This window comes from Sabethes cyaneus, chromosome 2 (genome assembly GCF_943734655.1).
Source record: "Sabethes cyaneus chromosome 2, idSabCyanKW18_F2, whole genome shotgun sequence".
In the NCBI taxonomy this organism is placed as follows: Eukaryota; Metazoa; Arthropoda; class Insecta; order Diptera; family Culicidae; genus Sabethes; species Sabethes cyaneus.
In genome coordinates this window covers 90,765,768-90,782,713 of record NC_071354.1, presented here as the reverse complement: position 1 = coordinate 90,782,713, position 16,946 = coordinate 90,765,768, and the positions used below count along the sequence as shown (strand labels likewise).

General features: G+C 38.0%; 1 protein-coding gene across 3 annotated transcripts in view; it reads right to left on the bottom strand.

Annotated features, from left to right (window-relative positions):
- Positions 1–3,728, bottom strand: part of LOC128733973 (kinesin-like protein unc-104) — an 82,937-nt gene extending 79,209 nt beyond the window's left edge. For all 3 annotated transcript variants that reach the window (XM_053827901.1, XM_053827902.1, XM_053827903.1), the window contains exon 1: positions 3,571–3,728. The gene's annotated coding sequence lies outside the window, so the exon portion shown is untranslated. The remainder of the gene's footprint in view (positions 1–3,570) is intronic.
- Between the last annotated feature and the right edge of the window lie 13,218 nt (positions 3,729–16,946).

Below are 16,946 nucleotides of genomic sequence, written 5' to 3'. Positions count from 1 at the left end.
CAGCAAGATCCTTTTATTTCGAGAAGTAATCACGTTCAGCCTTCGGAATAAATTAAAAAAGTTTTTCAATGACTCCACAAAAGACAACCAAATTATTCAAACAATTTCCATGTGACCAAGCGCCTGAATGTAAATTAGCGTCTAGCTGATGAGCATAAATTCTAGCGTTTCCGACCAACCAAACTAAGCCCTGCGGTTTAACGGATGATATATGCCGACAGAGTATTACCGGGCAGTTTTTAATCATTGAAAATGAATCTGCCTTTGCGTCTGGGTTTGTCCGACGGTAGCAGCAGAATGTTTTTGTTTCTAGTCGATGCACAAACTTTGGCAATTTGCATTTCTTGATGATATATAACACGTCGACGATAAAGGGTTTCTTAGGTGTGCAGGAGATATAATAGGCATAGTGTAGAGTAGCAGTATATATAAGAGTGACATTTACTGTAAAATTAGTAGTAGCCTTTCAGAAGCGAACGAATAAACGTATTTCTAAGAATTTCCTGCAATATCGCCTACAGGTGAACATTTTTTTAGCCTTCCAACGGCAGCTTTAGAATTGAACTCGAATGTTTTTAAAGAAATATATCAACGATATATTATTATATAATGTTAACTGATGATTATTATTCTAAAACTCAAAAAATATATGTGTTGTGTGTCAATTGTAAAAAGAGCAAACTATCTTCGAAAAGCAGCTGTAAAAACGCTTATCTGATCACGTAGGTATGTACATTATGTCTATATCCGGTTCGCTATTTTCATGCTGCATCGTGCTGTTCGTGCCCATACACCATTTAATGTTCTTATTGTGGCCCACTTGCCACGTCTTAGCAGCATGAAGGATAAGTACAAGATACAAAGCAAGATAAAACATCCCCCGGGAGTAACAATAACTACTCAATATCTTATGTGTACATACATATGGTTCTATCAGTATTTGCTAAGACTAAGAACAGTAGATGAATCCTTTGGGAGAGGATTTCTTGCTCGCTTAGGATGTTCAGAACCACAGGTTACAATACCAGTTGATACACGTATACTATCCACTCAATAATTGGTTGAATGATGAGAATATCGAAAAATCTGCTGAATACGATTGCTTATTTATCTATCGCATAAGAGTACCAGTTAGGAGATGAATGAAGTCTTCAAGCTCGAAAACCAATATCATGAATTCAATCTAATAACGAAAGAAACAACGGAAAAAATAGGAACAGTTAGAGTCAAAGACACATTACTACGATCTCTATTATAAAAAAAACTGCAGTAGAAGTTTACATCATCTTGTACAAGAAAAGCAAAAGTTTTCCTTGTTCGAATAATAAGATTCCGGTTCTGGTGCAAAAACATGGCTCACCTTATGGATCTGATCATCCGGTGGCACGACAAGACACTTTATGGGGGCGAACTTGCTGTCTTATTTTTCAACTCTTCTTTCTATAAGCTGTTCGGGTAACGCGCAGGACATCACTTTTTGAAAAAAAGCGCAAGATAAATGACAACCGGAATTCCTAGTTTATCAGCGTTGATATTACATCAGAAATGGTAGTGAGACTAGTGGGTTGTTATTTTTTTGTCTGTTACTGTGTCATGCGAGAAAGATTTTACTCTTACCGAAGTTGCCAGCAAGAGAATATTAGAAATTTTATTTATCCATGGATTCAAATGCATGCCACTAGAAAATAAGTATTATCTCCGAAAATGAAATGTCCATTTCATTCCTTTGAAAAACCTTGTCAACTCGAATACCGTAAGTATAGAGATAAAGAGGACAGGTTAGGCTAAAATGTCTTCCTGTCTAGTCCTATATGATGCAATGATTGTGCTTTGATGGAATAATAAATACAATTTCTTAGAATGTCTAACACAAAAGTCAATAAGTGTTAAGGTATGGTGTGTATGCGGGCGGGGGTTTCTGCTTTTTTTTCTTTCGAGTGACTAGAGGAAGCGAGCGTGATGCTTTTTATATTAGTAGGTATACTAAGAAAATCTTGATAAGAAAAACTCAAACGTTTTTCCCAATTAATTACAATCTTTAACTTGTAATAATGATATATCGAAAATGCTAGTCAAACATAAATTCTCTTGACCGATATTGTGATATCAGATTTTTTTTCGTTTATAATATTATACAGATTATGTCCTTCGTGCTACAGTTCGTTTTCAAAATTCGGGTAAAACTGGGAGCCCTTGTAAAAGCTCGATAAATTTGAAAAACGAAGGTAAAATCAATTTTCAAAACTTGTTTACCATTCCTTTCAATAATTTAATCATACTAAATTTTTTTGCATAATTCCAGAATGCCTGAAAAGTTCTTTATTAAACTTGGCACATATAGTAGGGGGACAATGTGGGAGGTCCAGATATGGAAAAAAGGTTTATTTCTTGTTCATAATAGGGTTCTTAAAAAACATACGTATACAAGTGGCTGGGAGACGAAAGAAGGGGTGACCCCGAAGACGATCGAACACTCAGCTGGTAAGTACATAATTGAGTGAAATTGAGCATTGCTTTCATAGAGAAACTTTCAAGTTAAACAATAAAAACATATATTTCTGTTGCACGAAAATTTCTTTTTTTCTTTTATCACAGACCGATTGGAAATAGTCTTTAGAAAACTTATGGTTCTTCGGCGAATGTGGTAGTGCCATAGATACCCACTTAATATATATTGCATTATGATTCGAATCGCTGTTTTTTTCTGTTTAATATATGGCTAAAAGATGATTCTTATTTGTGACAATGAAATCTGAATTTAAATAATTTATCAACAATAATTAGATATGACTTAAACATTGTGTCCAGTAGACTACCGCGTCCGTATAACAGTTAGAATTGAAGAACAACATCAGCAGAATGCTAAGATCAATCGCCAATATATTACTAACAAAATTAATTCATCTTCACCTTTTGAGCGGCTCTTAAATAACAAACTACTTATTTTGACAGTGTCTAAAAATAATTAATTTTTTAACAGATTATTAAATTAACTTGGATAATTTTAAAATAATGATAAATAAATTAATGTTATCTTTTAATTCTACTACATGGTACATATTCAACTAAGACGCTCATTAGTTAATAGCTATTGGATAATTGTCTTAAGTTAATGGGAAAATTCGTAGCTATTTTGAGAAACCATGCAAAACATCATTGAATGTAGGCACACTGTAACCTTGGTGTAATCCATGTCGGGGGTTTCTTGCGCAATAACATCGGTTCTGCATCCAATTCAATATTCAAGTGCATAGTCAAACGACAGAGAACAGAGCATACCTATAGCTATGTGCTTATATGTTTAAGAGAATACCAAAGAAACAAGGAATAAAATCAATCGATTCTCGTTAAAAAAATAAAAACTATATGATTTGATTGAACTGCCTAATACCTATTATACCTAGAATTAAATATTCCATCGATAAACCTTTTCGCAAAATCTTGGTACTGCCACTGTCAGGAAAATTCAACCCGATTAGTAATATGCCTACGGAACAAAGGAGGGTGGTTTCTCCTGGTATGTCGAGAAAAGTCTCTCTAACATATTGCACATTATACATTGGGGCTCACCTTGAAATCGATATCCTGAAGGTAAGAAACAGTCACTTTGTAGCACTTCTAAGTTCTAACTATTCACTGTAACTGTGGCAATCCACTCAAAATATGATTTCTAAAAACAAGCAGCGAATATATTTTCATTCTCAATCCTAGATTTTGCACGAAGAAGAAAATTCGATTTTTCCTTCCCCCTTGGTTGACACCTTGCACCATTAAGACCAATATAACTGAGGGTTGTTTTTCTTCTGCTGGTCGTCGCAGCTTGATGAGGAACGGAGAAAAACGAGAAAAAAGAAAAAGGATAAATGCTGTCAGTAGAAGGTAAATAAACTTCACACGCTAGTTCAGTTTTATTTTAAATGGCATAACATTCTACTCATTTTTGCATTTTCATTCACACAGAAAAATTTCATGGTAAATTCTACCATTTTAGGGGTAAGCTTGACCAGAAAAGTATGGTGGTTTTCAACCGACTGGGAAAACTGGTCTAGACAACATTTTCATGGTTATTTCGACTATAAGCTTGAACAATGGACGCATGGTACGGTTGACCACGCATAGTAGGCATAACTATAATCTGTATACCATAAAATTGTCATCATTACAATGCTTTAGTTATCTTAACCACTTTTTGTATAGTTTTACTGACAAGAAAATAGTCATCTTGGACAAAAAAATAAACGGAACTAGCTGGTTGCAGTGACAATTTTATGGTAAAAATGACCATGTATGGTTGGGACAACTATAATTTCAAACTATACAATTGTCATCATGACAATGGTTTTGTTATCATGACCAGGTTTTGTATGATATTGCTGACAAGAAAATAGTCATCTTAAACACGCAATGAACGGGACGAGTTGGTTGTCGTGACAATTTCGTGGTAAAAATGACGTTATTAACTATTGTTGAAATAACCATGAACGTAGTCATCTCAACTATAAATTTTATAGTTTTTATGATCATTCACGTTATACTTACTCCGAATGAATCAAACGAATCTTTTGCAATAAATGAATGTGGTGCATCTGCAGGTATACTTGCAGAGAAACTTTCAAGTATACTTGCAGATGCACCACATTCAATTATTGCAAAAGATTCATATGATTCTTTCGAAGTAAGCATTCAAAATGTCAAAAAATGAGCAAAGAGAAGAATATCATATTGCGCAGCGGTTCCCAAATAGGGGTTCACGCTAGAAACAATGCATAGTCTGAGTAAATCAACAATACGCAATTTTAAATAAAAATTTCTTCGCTGTTGTTGATATTGGTATTATTGATTCGATGCCATCAAATTTACACTGAAACAAGAACATACAGTGGACCCCCGTTCGTTTGAACGATTCCTCATGCAAACTAACGGGGTTAGCTTTTAATTTGAACAACTGGTAACCCTAAATATGCTGAAGCTTGTGTGAGCTGGCTGCCCTGTTCATTTTTATTGTTTTGATAGTTTGATTCAGTTGGCACTTGCAAGCAGCGAATATTCATTCTCCGATAAGATTTCTACCATAATCGTTGGGAAAACGCATTAGATTAAACAAGCTAGATCAGTACAAACAAATCGTGTTTAAGTGCATTGTCTGCATAAGCAAATGATGTCATATTGAGAATGACATTTGAACTATTTTTAATTTGCACATCGTGCAAACCAACGGAGCTCAAATTAAAGAGTGTTCAGATTAAAAACGGTCCAACGAACGGGGGTCCACGGTACTACGGTTCTCGTGCCATTTCCCTGGAAATGCTTGCTTCGATTTTTTGTGTGTAAAATCTGTCGGTAGCGCCGTCCAGAAATAGTTTACCAAACGCATAAAAAATATCCATGTAAATATTGTGCTTTGCAGCTGTACCTGGATTAATCCAGATTATTTTCTCTAATGCCAATGTATATGACAAAACAAAACAGCAACATAGCAGTTGTCACTCTTTCTCTTTCTCACTCACAGCATTCGCATTGTCGCACTTTTTGTGCCAGTCGCACTTTTAGACTGCGGTGTCCAGTAAGGTGCAAAATGCGGGATACCTTTATCCATATTTCTTTGTGCTGGAGTTACATAGCATTGATGGCAGCGACATCAAGATTTAGTTTGCCACTTACTGCTCGAGGGGTGCTCTATTGAAAGATTACTCGTAGATTACCTAAAAACCTTTTACACACTTTTTGTGGGCTGGTACAGTATAATCAATATATATGGATTACCTACGAATGGCCGAAACACAAATGGCCGAATCACGAATGGCCGAAACACAAATGGCCGAAATAACGAATGGCATAATGTACCAAATGGCCGAATCACGAATGGCCGAATCACAAAAGGCCGAATCACGAAAGGCCGAATCACGAATGGTCGAATTACGAAAGGCCGAATCATGAAAGGCCGAATCACGAATGGCCGAATCACAAAAGGCCGAAATTTTTCGAGATGCCTAAATAACTACTCAATAAAAAATCATGAATTGGCAAGTACCCAGGTAACCAATAAGCATTAAAATAAGCAGTAAATCAGTCGTTTATTAGCATCCCTGGCGTTTTATACTGCAGGTTGTTGTTTATCAGCTTTTTGACTGCATAACTGTTGTAAATTGGCATCCACAATTCTATTTAAATTCTTCTTGTTGGTAACTAGCTGCAAATAAGCATTGTCAGCACTATAAGAGGGCCATATATAGCCGCATATTTTGCCAAAATAGCATTTGAGTAGCATTTAAGGCAACTTAAATGCTTATTGGCTTGCTTTTAAATTGCATTGGAAATGCTTATTGGTTACCTGGGTAGTTAACAAATAACTTTAATCAAACAAAAAACAAACTACTACTATTAAACAAACAAAACATGCTTTACGAACGCCTTTGTTTAGTTAATAAAAGCGCAACTGCGTCAACAAAATTTTTGCTGCTCATTTTGTGAGCATTAACACATTTCGAGTAGATTTTTTCGTCTATTTCTCGGCGCGAATTCGGAACATCCCCCTGAAGAATTCTAAGGATGTTCCCCTCTATCGCCTTTTGCTCCACCCGCAGCTCTGTGATGATCCTGGTCATTGACAGGTGATTGGAACCAACAATGGTTGTCCATCGTTGGTGCCATGCTTCCAAGCTGTTTGTGGTCCGCGGTAGCTTGTCAATGACATGCTTAAAATTTGACCACAGAGTGGGGTGAAACAATGGCCTGTTGTTCCCGTTCCTCCCACTTATGTAAGTATCCAGAAAATATCTGAGGAAATTCTCCAATTCTTCAGGCATCGTTCCTTCCATCGCGTCGTACGCCTCCTGTACCCGATTTTGAGGCAGAAAAGACAAAGCCTAGAATTTTTATAACATTATAAAAACATCAAATAGTACTTTATTAATAAACCCGCAGCCGTTTTACCACAGAGAACAGACATTCATCTTAAACCCGCCACGTGTGTAAAAGCTCAGCCGCCATTTTGAAAATAAGTGGTAATGCTCCCGTTACGTGGCGCTCACATCACTAACAGAATGGGCTTTTCTTGTTAATGTCTGTCAACGCATATCAAAGCTTACGTCGTATTTTCACCAAAGCATATAATAGTTGCTACAGCAACTAACGTATTATTTACCCAATTCATCGCACTTAAAATAAAGGTAAACATTAATCAAAAATAGCAATATTTGACTACTTCCTTTTAAATCCTTGATTTCGATTACGAATTTGAAAAGTGATGGAACCATTGGCACAGGCCACGATTTCAGCGGCCGCCATCTCCGTGATCAATGAATCAAAGGCAAACGCGCCACCACCGGCGAATTTCTTTCTATGAAGTGGTAGAGGGTTTTCGGTGTTCAAAGATTCAAAAGTCCACTTCTGGTTCAAAGAAGAAAAGTCCACTGCTTATACCACCGCGGTGGGGTTTTGCTGCATGTAATGATGAAATGGTACAATACAATACGGAAAAACACTAAATACGATGCATATTTGTCTTACTTATTAAAATAACAGTAAATTGAAATACGATTTCGTTTCTGTTTTCAATGTTTAGCCGTGTTCAACAAATAACATAAACAAAATCGATCCGTTGCTACAATCGTTGCTGGGTTGCTACAGTAACTAACATAAGAGTTGCCAGTATTCCGAAAATGTAGACTATGACGAGAATATATAATAAATTTGGCAACATGAATATCGGGTAACTGGTGCACCCTAACAAAGATGTCGCTAGCGTCTTGTTTAAAAGCTTACACATCATTTGCGTGATATTTTATATGAACATAATTGTCTGTTCTCTGTGGTTTTACCGCCATTAATATGTTTGTGTTGGTCAAGTAATGTTGTTTTAGTCCGCGTATACTGATTATATTTTGTGTGAAATGAAAAAAGCATAAGAAGCATTTAGTGATGTCCGAAATTTTCAATTGGGTATTTTAATTTTCCCAAAAAAGTTGATTTTTTTAACTCATTCGATAGCCCGTCGTTTTCTGAATCTAAGAGTTCTTTTTTTATTTTAATTAAGTGAATATTTGATGAAAAAATTAATAAAAATCAAAAATAGAATGATTTGCTGTTTGACAGATATCCACCAAGCCGATTGATTGAAATGATGTCAGAAGTTCTCTTTCTCTCTTTTATCTTTCTAATAGAGCTTTTCATTTTGACCGAGCTTTTGACAGCTCCCATATGAAACCTGTATCGGCTGATGACCATAGTTTATCTATCCACTGTGTAGTCTAAGGCGAGCTGAGAAGAAAAATGGTTTACTTATAAGCTATCGTCTTATCCAAAAAAAAATTTTTAAATGAAAAAAATGCTTTTTTTATTACTTTCACTCATCAAATTTAAAAAAGTCTTCATGTGACTTTACAGTGACATCATATATTATCATAATATGCGAGAATTTAAATACCGCTAAAATACCCAATTATTCGATTACCGAACGGGGCCTTCCCCGTAATCTGCAATTGATGTAGGAAGCGGCACAATATGTGTTGATAACCCAACCAAACACGCCGCTATTCTTGAGAAGTGGATTTTGCGGTCTGCTTTTGTCCAGCGCCTCTATGGTTCAAAGGTACAAGTACAGTGGACCCCCGTTGGTTTGAACGATTCCTCATGCAAACTAACGGGGTTACTTTTTAATTTGAACAACTGGTAACTCGAAATATGCTGAAACCTGTGTGAACTGGCCGCCCTGCTCTTTGTTATTGTTTTGATGGTTTGTTTTACTTGGCAGTTGCAAGCGCGAATATTACATTTTCTGATCGGATTTCTATCTTAATCATTAGGAAAACGAAATGCGAAACCGATTAAACACGCTAGGTCAGAACAAACAAATCGTGTTTATGTGCATTGTATGCATAAACAAGTGATGTCATGTTGAGAATGACATTTGAACCATTTTTAATTTGCACGTCGTGCAAACCAGCGGGGTTCAAATTAAAAAGTGTTCAGATTAAAAATGGTCAAACGAACGGGGGTCTACGGTACCAGCGAACCACATGCCCTGGCGGGTGTTGTGGATTCGAATCCGGTTATAATCTCAGATTACAGCTTGGTTCGACTCATGCACCTTCCAGCATTGGACAAAAGGTAGGAGTCAAAATGACTACTTGTCAAGCATAGCTACCAATACCTCCCCCCCTTCCTTTCCGCTCTTCCCCTCCTTCACCAAAAATTTTCAATTCTTTCCCCTACCGTCCCTTCATCAATTGTAGAACCTTTCAAAAAATATTAATATATATGTATGACCGCATTTCAAGGTCAAGACTAAAAACTTGAGATTAGTCTTTAAATGTTTCCTAGATGATTCAGGGCGAGACGGCCGTAGGCCGCGAGTGTGCGCCGGTGACCCGCCGTCGGAAGCGCCGGCCACTGCGGGGGGGCAGCCCCCCCGCAGAAACCACTACTATTTAGGTGCATGCATTTTCCTAGGTTTACTGTCTATTAGGGATTATTCCTTAGTTAAGTCCGAACGAGCGGCAGCGAGTAAGGACAGCATGTACCCAATGTTTGCGCAGGTTGAAGGCTATGAATATTTTCGGTCGAATATGACATTCGGCCATTCGTGTTTCGGCCATTTGTGATTCGGCCATTAGTGATTCGGCCTTTTGTGATTCGGCCATTCGTGATTCGGCCATTTGATATATTGTGCCATTCGTTATTTCGGCCATTTGTGTTTTGGCCATTCGTGATTCGGCCATTTGTGTTTCGGCCATTTGTGTTTCGGCCATTCGCAGGTAATCCCTTTTTGTCAATTACCTGGTAGTCTGTTCTCTGTGGATATATTGCTCGTTTCTTTCAGGGGGCTGATATGACGTCACATTTTCGTTGCTCACATGAAAAAGGCGGGAAACGCAAAGCGATTTCACAAAACGAATTTATCTAACCATTTTCACAGTTTCATGTATTTCGCATTAATTGTCTGCCTGAAATTGGCTATGTGATGCTAAAACCTTGACTAAAATCGAACTAAAACTAACAAAATTTAACAATTTATACATCCGACTCGGTTGTCAGCTTGAGCCCATCTATGAAGCTGTCAGCTTGGGCCCGCTCTATGTTGGCTACGTTTTTTTTGTATAGGTTGGTATTGGAAGTGTCATTCCCGTGGTTTCTTTGGTAACAAAACGCGCTGCTCACTTTTTTGATAGCTTGAAATCGTCGCAGAGAGGATCTGCTTGGCTGTATGTAAGTTATAAGCACAGAGAACAGACATCCTGGCTGGCATACCCAACCTGTGTAAATTTTTGTAACGGCCATTTCGAAATAACCCCTCGTTTACGTTCAAGTTATCCGAAGTTACTCCTCGCATTAGTTAGTTTGGCGATTCGTTTGATGGTGGCGCCACCCGCAAGCATCTGTCAAAACTGAAATCCAATATATTTCTTTCCCTTTTTTACTTATGCAAAAACCAAAAAAACATCAAAAGCTCATCAGTTAACAAACCGAACGAAGGGAATGGTACAAAGGTTTGTTGATACTATCGAAACTAGTGTGGTGTCCAGGGCTTCGACCGATCCTTTTTTTCTACCGCAGTCACACCAACGCGCATTCAAGTTCACACCGTCCGTTTAGAGGTGGAATACGAACGCTATGCATAACACAACTGGCAGTTTGCTCAGTCAAACGCCGAATGCACGCAACAGTATGAATGCGTTCTAATGCTTTTTGACATTTTCGTTTCGATCAAGTTGCCTTTACCGTTTGGAGCAGCGAATGACTGCAAAACAGTCAAATGACTGGCAATCACCACGCTAACGAAAAGCAACCGCACAATCGTATGATTCAATACTACAAAAAAAACAACCACTACATGTGCATGGAAGAAGTCGGTCGGACTCCGTCCAATACAAACGAATATTTTGCTTGCGTCGGACCGACGTCCGGGTGACAAACTATTACTGTGAGCAGCCGATTTGGAGACAAAAAGAGAAACGAAAAAATACGTCACCGTATGCTTCCAGTCAGTTTGCAGTTTATATTCTCAAAGCGCAAAGCAAAACGGGAGATTGACTGTTTGCTTTTGCTGAGATGCCGCATGAATTGTAAGACGGCAGCAGCGCAAGCGGCATATTGACTGGATAAGAAAAACAGTCAAATGATCGTTCAAAAAGCGGAGTTTGAATGCGGAAAGTTCGCATTCACGGCAGTCACATTCAACTTGCGATCCCTTTTCAAGCCCTGGTGGTGTCGATAGTATCGTCAAACTTCATTGTTAGAAATAATTTGCGATTTGTGACACACACGTGGCAAAATTCGGTCTTCTTTTGATGTTATCGTGTTGTTATGCTAATTATCATTATTATTACTGTCGATGTTTGACTAGTTTTGTTCGAAATAGTATCCGTCAAATCATCGATAAATAGCCCCATAATATCGATAGTTATTTCAAGTGTTATCTCTCATCGTTAATTGACGGAAATTCTTGACGGTGATTGACAGTCAATTTAGTTTGGCGATTCGTAGACTAGGCGGCGTTTGATAACTGTTGTAATTTTAACGGTTTTTCGTTTGAATTTTTACACAAAAAATTACGAAAAATTTGTTCTAGCTTGGATGTCTGTTCTCTGTGTTATAAGTATATATTATGCTTGTCTAGCACGTAAGCTATTGATTTACTTGACAAAATAAACGATATTTGCCCCCGCGACGATTCTGGCGACGGTTTCGCCCGCGACGGTTATAATTCATCGCGTACGAAAGGATGGGAAATTGTAGAGTGACTATATACAGAGTGGTGACAAGTCATCCCAAATGTATGCAATGCGGTTTTTCCAAGGTTTTTCTTTCTCTTTCCTGCATACGCGTTGGATAGGTCGTCTGCTCGATTGGAATGACACTGACAGATAATTATCATTCTAATTTTGACATTGTCGCCACTCTGTATATAGTCACTCTAGGAAATTGATAATAGGGCAAAAACATTCCTTCAAGATGGGGTGTTTTTGGTTAACCCATTATGACCCGGGTATACCTAAATTTGGACCAAATGAAGTGAAACCACAAACTATACAGACAACACGCGAACGATTTTTTCAGGTACCACAAGGGACGTGAGAAAGTCACTCACGGTCCCTTCACAAGCACTCATTTTTCTCACTCTTCTAAAGAGTTTGGGTTCATCAACAGGTCATATAGCAACGCGAAACAAACATTTTTGGTAACCATGTAAAACATAAACACTCTGCCTTGCCAACCCGAAGAAGCGGGCAATATCAACGGAAGGTGATGTTATTTGCGTTATCTGTATCGCAAAACTTGGTGACACGATAAATTTCGTGCAAATGTTCGTTGGAGATCTTTAAGAAATTATTGGCGGCGTGGAAAATATCGATCTGTATCGGAAATTGTGTGCGAGGATACTTATCTCCCGGTGGTAAATCTCAGTCGTAATAATCCTCCTCCATGCCATTCGCGGATTCATCGATGGCATTGGCAGATCCCATATTGTTAAATATGCTTTTTCTAATCAAAAGATAATTTTTACAGGGCAACATAGCTGCCTCTAGATAACACTATTCGGACAGAAAAACGTCTTTATGGCTTTCACTCAGTGGTACACATGGTAACTCCTCAACCAGCCGAAACAAGTATCGATGCTATTGATATTTTACGACGTACAGGGACTACGACAAGCAGAATGTTGTGGAATATCTTCTTATATTCCTTGAAGTCTGCCTCGGGCTCAACGAAATCGTCCAATGTCCCTCTATTAGCAACACAGTAGTATGTGTCAGCTTGGCAAAGTTTTCCAATGGCCCAATGGGTTCGGAGTCCCACCCAACGGGGAATCGGAGCACAACAGCGCGGTCATTAACAAACCTTGAATATCATCCAGCAACAGAGAAATGCGATCCTCCTAGGCAGTCTTAATAAAGGTTTCTCCACCTAATTCTTTCATGCACAATTTGTGAATATTTTTCATTTTGTATCCCTTGTGGTTTACTTCCGCTTAAAGTGTCCGGTAATCGACGTCCATAAGCTTTTGTTTTTTCGGATCCGATGCTTCTGAAGCCGATGTTCCTAGATATCTTCCGTTGCATTACTTCTGCCAGAGCCAGAATTTTGTGTTCCTTTGTTTTAGTCTTTATTCTCATTTAATGCTAACGATACAACCGGTAGAAGGTTGCAATTCGGCAGACACTTCTTTCTTTTGCTGCTTCAGAAAGTGATGAACCGAATTCCAATTTTTTTTTTGATTATAGTCACTTAAGTGTTAAGTGTTAAATTTAACATTTTAGGTCATATGTGATTTCTGCGGGGTTGGGATTTGAGCCCACGTCCTCGGCGTGAGAGGCGTGAATGCTAACCAATACACCGGGACTGACCCCCAAATTTCATTTATCAGATATGTAAATGTTAATCATGGATCCGCTTGTTACTGATTTGATTATCGCAATGCCCGCACAATGATCCCAATTACGACACATTCATCTAAAATATGTCAGTTCAAAAGCCACTATTTAAAGAGCCGTTTTGGATGCTACAGTTTTGTAGGTGAAATTAATAAAAAGCTCGACGAATGCCAAGGCTGGCTTCTACGTTCTATCTGCCGTTAAATTGCATACTCAATGCAAGTTGGATCAGTGGAACAAGCTTTTTGGCAGTTTTGCTGTAGGTCCAATCTTTAGAATCTTCAGAAACACGACTGTTTCAACCGTCGTGTCCAGTAAGGGAATGCGCGCACAATACCCGACACGTTAACATAAGCAAATGGTTGCAAGTGTAGTAAGAATTTATCCAAAAATAAATCCCCAAAGGCGTTTATCAACCCTTATATATGACAAAAATGGTTTTTTTTATTTATCGTGTACTTTTCTTAAGCGACCAAAATATAGACGAATAGCTTATCTGCATTTCCCTGCTGCACGAAAATTTTAAATAAAATGCTCTCTTGTCATCAGTATCCAGCATTGTATCCAATTCCTTGTTGTTCCTTGATAACCAGATCAACGTAGTCGTGGTCATCATCGCACGAAACTGGCGTATAGGCTCGAATCATCAGCTCTTCGTTAATCGTTAAATCACACAATATGGCAAGCAGAACTTTGATTTTGAGCTGATGCACCTCCTAGTTATCTTTATTTGTTTGTTAGAAATAACCCATAGCTTTACGTATCGTCGTAGAAATCGGCTGCAGATCATATTGATGGGCTCGCAAATGTGCAAAATATTGGAATTGAATTCAAGCAATTCATTCGAATTATCTCAACTAATAGCGAGTATATTCATAGATCAACAACAAATTTAAGAATTACTTTATTCCTATATAATTGGGATTTCTGAAATGTCTTGCCAGCGCTTCCGGTTTTGTTTTTCTAATAGAAAATCCATTTCTCCACGTAAGTCATGTGGATTTTTTATTTGTTTGATTACAGTCACTGCTTAGGTCATTCGTGACTTCTGCGGGATTGGGATTTGAACCCGGATCATCGGCGTGAGAGGCATGAATGCTAACCACTACGCTGGGATTGACCCCTCACGTGGATTTTCAAAACTATTATCAGGAAACTTTCTGATCTTTGCATGTTCGAGATTTTTATACAATTTAATAGTAATTTGCATTACACCCTTCGATAAAACTGAACCTTGACGTGGCGTAGGGCTTTTTAACTAATCAGTAAATGAACAGCGGTCACGTTTACTTCTGAATGTGGGTATATTACAAAATACTTTTATGATTTCAAGTGGGACTCGGGGTAAAAATTTACCAAATGTGATTGTTGCGTTGTTCAGAAAGTGCTTTTATTCCGTTTAAGAATAAAGCCAGTAAGGGGATCTCTGATATTTAATAGATTAATGTTTTTGGGGTACATCCCTATCTATCACAGCTGCCACAAACATCTCGGAAAATTGCCGGTTTGATTGAGTCGGCCGGGGTTTAGGGTTAGTAAGGGGATGTAAGCGGGATACCTGGTTTGGATGCCGAAGGAACATTCTACAATTGAAGATAGAATCAACAAAAGGGCGAATGTCGCAAGCGTAAACAAACCGAGTAAGGGTTGATTTTCCTATGCTGGTCCTGCAAAAAATAACTCTCACCCGTTTTGTTTACATTTGCGACATTCGCCCTTTTGTTAATTCTATCTAGAATTATTACGGGTAATAATAGAGATTATTATAGAAAATTGATAGTGGGCGATAGTAATAGTGACCGGTGTTTGGTGGGGCTGACGAATCTTCTACTTCTTCACTATACTACATTTTACAACTCAAGTAGTACAAAATGTCCACGGCAAAGCACATTTATAAATTCGATCTATTATTTTTCTTATCATCATCATCATCATTTCATTTAAAATATGACATTCCGGCCTTTGGCAGAGAGATCTCAGAGTTAGTTCGTGGAGTCCGCGCAGGGCCGGAACGCCTCCACCTGCGGGTATAGGCGAGTCGGCTATGCTTGGGGCTCCACCTGTGTTTTAGTGGGCGACATTGCCTGTCTCGTCAGGTAAAACTGATGTTTGAGGTATCCCAGACACTTTGTTGACATCACAAAAGGGCCCAGCGCAGAGTTTTATACGCTATTAAGCGACCAGTTGGATAACCCGAAAAAAGGAAAAGGAAAAATGAATTTGAAAGTAATTTGCATTGCAGCTCATAATGCTCGGCATGATTCCAATTCAAGTTTTCCAATTAGTAAAACTTTCAAAGTATTGTAAATGTATTTACTTAAAACAAATCATTAAAAGCTTTAAAAAAAATCATACAGACGACGGATCCAGCTCGTAGGTATAGGGCAGTCAGACGGCCCTCGCGCTTTCCACAATGAGGATTATTTGAGAATTTGGCTTTCCTGGTTTCCACAATCCCATTGCACTCACAAATTGCTCTGGTTGAACGGCACTGTCAAAGAGTCAGGTCCATTGTGGCGATTATTTCGAACTCCCAAAGAATTTTGTACCTACAGGAGAAATCGAGTCTTCAACAAATCGTCCTTAGTTGTAATTCCTTTGCAGGGTTCAATCAGGAACTGCCATTTGGGAGTTAAATTAAGAATCCCCATTATGAACTTCCACAATATCACAAGCGGAAACCTTCTCCAAACCAATTGGCCGGAACCGATTGTTCTTCGGCCATATCATTGGTCTATTGTCAATATTCAGCAGGGTGTATTCAAATTCTAGCCTGGGCAGCAATTAGAGAAAATTATATGAGAAATAGGAACGGAGTTAGAATAAGAATTAAATATCATCTACCTACTTACTTGAACATTTCATATAAATAGCTAAAAAAAACTTTGCACATGTAAATTGACAGGAAAACATAAGTTGGTGATTGGGCTACTGAGATTGATGCGCGAGAATTGAGTACTGAGTACCGCGTGAAATCATGAGATATGCAAGGGACGATATTCACTCACTTGAAATGAATCTGGTCCCTAAAATTTTATACTTTTTGTTCCACGCGTGGTGTCTGTGTAGTTTGTGGTGAAACTCTGTAATCTATTATATTATGGCTCGAATATGTCGGGAAACGCAAAATCGTCATTTGGAATGCTTTCAAGGCCAAAATATCGCAGGTTAAATATTTTATAGGCTCAGTTTCAAACAAACAAATTATAAAGTTTTTTACAGATTTCTTACCGAATTTTGTGATAGACTTTACATATAAATACTAATTTACATGTCAGGTAATGTTTCGTCACTAAATGTAGACTTTTTCATGCGTTTTGGAGACAAAAATTTTTTCGCCATTTTTTCAACTTTTTTTCCGCCATTTGTCACAACTTTGCACTGTTGAAAATACAGATGAAATGACAAAAACTGACAAATTATATCACACACACATCAGATTGATGTCTTATCTCTCTTGTAGTGATATATTAACAATGCTAACTATTGAAATTCAGCAGTAAACAGGTTTTGAAGACGAGGTATGATATATCATACCCTGGGTCATAATGGGTTAATGCGATAATATGTCAC